Here is a 4,750-nt window from a genome sequence, read left to right on the forward strand (position 1 = left end):
TGCGACGTTACCTGGGGTCGTTTACCAGCAAAGGGACGTAATTAATCTAAATACGCTAGTCTACTACAAACTCTTCTCGTTATAATGTCTTTGTGCTTGAGTATGTCTCCTACCACCGCTTGACAACCGGTGTTGGTATGTTTATGTCCCCGTAACTTAGCGGCTCAGTAAAACAGAACGATAAAATAAGTTCAAGTCTTTAAAAAAAAGCCCTGGGGTCGATTTGTTCGACTAAAAACTCTTCAAGGCGGTGCCCCAGCATGGCCAGTCAAATGACTGAAACAAGTAAAAGAGCAACAGGTTAAAGACACTATATGCAAATTAACCAAATTCAAAAACAGTGTTTCAATACAGGGTACAGTATATTGCATGAAATGGATTTCCCGGTTTTCTGGAGGCCGGCAAGCTTATGAGCTATGTTCTTTGATTGTCATCTGCTTCTGATTGAAAACTTCTGTTGCTTGAATGTGTGTGTGTGTGTGTGTGTGTTGCACCAATGTTGCCGGAACGAGTAATTGCTTAGTTTACTGAAGGCTGTGTATAATAATAATAATTTAATAACACTAAGCAAACATTTAAACAAGATTTATTATCGTTGCCAAGACATATGAAGTTAGTCATGCAGTGCAAATATACACATAGAATTCGGCAAGATGAACGAAATATAATATAACGTACAAAATAGCTGGATATTAGAATTTACCATTGGGACTGGAGTAAACGCAAGGAAGATATATATATATATATATATATATATATATATACATACATACATACACACACATGCACCGCCACATTGTCTTTCATTACAATTGCATATCGGTTAAGTATGCAATCGTTAGAGCGGTTAAGATAGTGTATTTCATACCGCGACAAAGGACACACTAACGTTGAAAAGGATTTTGTTTATAGGCTTTGTAGGGAGCTGTTCTAAGCCCTTCCAGAATTATCTTTCATGTAAAGTCTGGTTTCTGATTGGACAGTAACTCGGCTGCAGATATGATCAATCCGTTATGTCGTAACTTGAAATCCGTAATGTAGCAACGCGAGTTCGCATCCTGTTACACACTCTTTCACTCAGTCTCCCATCCGTGTGAAGTCTGGCTTCTGATTGGACAATAACTCGGTTGTACACATGTTCAAGACGTTGCTATATCGTGACTTGAAATCTGTAATGTAGCAACGCGAGTTCGCGTCCTGCCACACTCTTTTCACTCATTCTCTCCTCCATTGCGCTTGTCCTCAGTCTTCGATCTCTGACAGCAAACTCAATATTAACTTACAAATGCATATCTACACATAAGTGTGACCCCCGACTTTGTTTCCTCATAACTCTCAGAAATATTGGTATTTTTAGATGAAATTTTCTGCAGAAACCTTTCAGATGGTGTAGTATACCATGGCTATTCCATAAGTTCTGTCCGAATTTTGAATAAAGAAAACAAGGGATCAAATATTATATTTAATTGAAATTTTATCATCAATGTCCTTTTCCTGATTGTCTATGACTTACTTCCATCTATTTACAAGTTATGTCCCCAAATGATTCTGTAAACTACGAAACAAATGGTAGTCTGAAGGAGCAAGGTCGGGAGAATAAAGTGGATGAGGAATTTTTTCCCAACCAAACTCTTCGATCTTTTGTGATGTGATCTTTGCAGTGTGGGGTCGCGCATTGTCCTGATTAAACATTACTCCTTTTCGATTCACTAAAGCAGGTCTCTTTTTCTTCAAAGCTTGGTTCAAACGCTCTAATTGCTGACAGTAGATTTGAGCATTGATTGTTGCATTAGGTGGTAACAATTTAAAGTGAATTACTCCTTTGCAATCCCATTTTGTGTGTGTGTGTATGTGTGTGTGTGTGTGCGTGCGCGTGTGTGTGCGTGCGTGTGTGTGCGTGCATGTGCGACGCAGGCGTGAGTGTGTGTGTGCGTGCGTGCGTGCGTGTGATGTATGTCAGTATGTAAGTCTGAGTGCCCACTCATTTTTTTTTTTTTTTGCTGATTCTTTTTTTCACGTTAAATTCAATATAATCGTCATCTGCACTATCTGAAAGGTATTTGTAGAAAGCTTCATTAGAATAATATTATCATTTTTCAGAAAGTTATGAAGGAATAAAGTTGAGCGGGTTATGTAATTGTCTATATATTTTTTCTCCATACCTAAAGCCCCAACGAATATAGGAACAACTTCTGTCTTCTCTCTGAAAAGTTGATGATGCAAAGTTCTGCAGGTCTTTTGCTTCTTTCTTGGGAACTATAAAAAGAAAACCTTCTTTCGTGAGTGTGTATTTGTATGTTAATGAAAATACGTGCAGATGTACCTAACCGGCCAATGTACTCTTCTTCCACTTTTGCTTACCCTGTCAATATGAAATGCATTGTTGATGGATAATGCATTATGTTTATGTGTGGAGTGCCTTGCTGTGGCAGAAGAGAAAGGAGAGTGTTGTGGTAAGGGAATAGACTTGACGAAAGCCTATTTAAGTCGATCTCCTGTCTCCCCTGAATGCTCAAAACCATATACGATGGTTTAGCTTTTTTAACACACTATACGGGTCAATAAACTGCTTGCAAAGGTGCTTAACTGCATCGTTGCATTCAAATATGTGAGTTCAGGTGTTGATATTGGTTGGAACAAAAGCTAATCGACTGCGATCTCATTATTAACGCAGGTAACGCCACCATGTAATTTCCTAGTTGATCATTATAGTTGGTAGGATCATCTTGTTGAGTAGCTTGTAGCCAATATCGTTTGATCAGATAGTTTAAGTACCGAACCATACAGTAATTCTGTTGGGAGTAACCTAGGTCTTTCTTAAAAGTGATACGTAAACCTAGTAATACACCATCCGAATTGGAAAATGCTAGTAAAGCCACTTTAAGCTGTTGTTGAAAACGTTCTATAATTCCGTTAGATATGAGGTGATAAGCAGTAGAACGAATTCGAAGCGTTCTTAGCAGGTTAGATAGGTCGGCAAAAACACTCGATTCGACCTGACGACTCCTGGCGGTTGTTATTTTCATAATAATGTACCAGAGAACATGTTTTCAAATCGTAACCAAAACGATCTATGACTGCTGAAAAAGAAAAAACAGAAACATTTATACTATACTTTGAATTCTTTATGAATTTGTCGATAACAGAACATAACACTAGGAATTCAAAAATTGTATCATTACAGACATGGTTCAAGTTTCTCATAGAAGACGACATAACACGAGAAAGAAATGATATACATAAAAAGGTTTGAGTGAAAGAAGAATTCTTTTAAAAGAAAGACATTGATGCAACGATTATGAATGACGGTTTTTAAAACACATTTATCAATGGTGTTAATAAAAAGACAAAACTGAACGTTTGAACTTGTATTGCTGTAGCAAATCTATCTATCACTCTCTAATAATGTAGACTTCTCTCTCTTACTCTCTTTTTGTTTTCCATTCCTCTCTCTCTTTATATACATATTTCTCCATTCAAGTTATTACCTCTTTTGATGACATAAGCGTAATACACGGAGAAGCCAGGCAAGAACAAGCAGAATAATATTATAATATTTTAAGTTTAGAATAATGATTGATTTTTTTTATATTGAATTGTATTATATTTGATTTTGTCTCATACGACACCTAGTACTCTGTATCATACGTTCAGTTGTGTATCAACAATTCAAGAAAATGGAAGGAGTTTTGTGACTGCTATTAATGCAATATGTTTTTACAGTCTACGATTTTGAATTCTCGAACTGGAAGTAAATTAGATATTGGCAATGCGCTGTGTCGTAATAAGTAGGCACTTGTTAAGACAATTTAATTGTGACAAATGAGTAAACTCAACGTGTAATGACATAATAGTTTTCCATTTTGCAGACTAACCTAATATCATAAAATTAATTCATTGAATATAGAAATAAAGTTTTAAATGCTTTTATTTGGAATTTATTATACATTTTAAATTATATAAATTCGTCTTGAATAACTTCAGTAAGTTAGTTATTGTTTTAAATATTTCTACAATATTTTCCAAAATATTAGTTAATTTTTAACGCACAGAATAGAAAATATCTCGTTATGAATAAATGATTAAGTTTGTCAAAGAACATCCGCAGAACCTGGATATAGTAACAGGAATAGGAAAGCAAGCAGGAGTGGCTGTGTGGTAGCTTGTAGCCTGCTTACAAATCACATGGTTCCGGGTTCAGTCTCACTACAGGGCACCTTGGGCAAGTGTCTTCTACTATAGCCTCGGGCCGACCAAAGCCTTGTGAGTGGATTTGGTAGACGACAAAAGGAACCGATAGAATAAGTACTAGGCTTACAAAGAATAAGTCTTGGGGTCGATTTGCTCGACTGAAGACGGTGCTCCAGCATAGCCGCAGTCAAATGACTGAAACAAGTAAAAGAATAAAGGAATAATTCCACACAAAAAAATTTAAGTGAGTGGGGAGTATAATGAATCTTTTTTCCTTTTACAATATTGACTTATTTTCGTTTGGAGACACAAAGAACACTGTCCAGTATGCTTAATTCATAAACGAATATTCGATAAATTAAGTACCAGTTGTGTACTGGCGTCGATCTAATCGACTGGTCCCCTCCCCTAAAACTTCGGGCCTTGCGCCTAGAATAGAAAAGAATATTTGGCGAGCAAAAGCTGAAGCCTGCTAAATTAATAAACAATTATCTGAAAGCGGCGAGCCGGTAGAATTGTCATCATTCTGGACAAGATACTTAACAGTATTTCTTTTGAT

General features: G+C 36.5%; 1 long non-coding RNA gene across 1 annotated transcript in view; it reads right to left on the reverse strand.

Annotated features, from left to right (window-relative positions):
• Positions 1-2,018: 2,018 nt before the first annotated feature.
• Positions 2,019-4,750, reverse strand: part of LOC128248516 (uncharacterized) — a 4,682-nt gene continuing 1,950 nt past the window's right edge. Inside the window, exon 3 of the long non-coding RNA XR_008264685.1 lies at positions 2,019-3,080. This is a non-coding gene — a long non-coding RNA (uncharacterized LOC128248516). The remainder of the gene's footprint in view (positions 3,081-4,750) is intronic.

The sequence above is a fragment of the Octopus bimaculoides genome, chromosome 8 (genome assembly GCF_001194135.2).
Source record: "Octopus bimaculoides isolate UCB-OBI-ISO-001 chromosome 8, ASM119413v2, whole genome shotgun sequence".
Taxonomy (NCBI): Eukaryota; Metazoa; Mollusca; class Cephalopoda; order Octopoda; family Octopodidae; genus Octopus; species Octopus bimaculoides.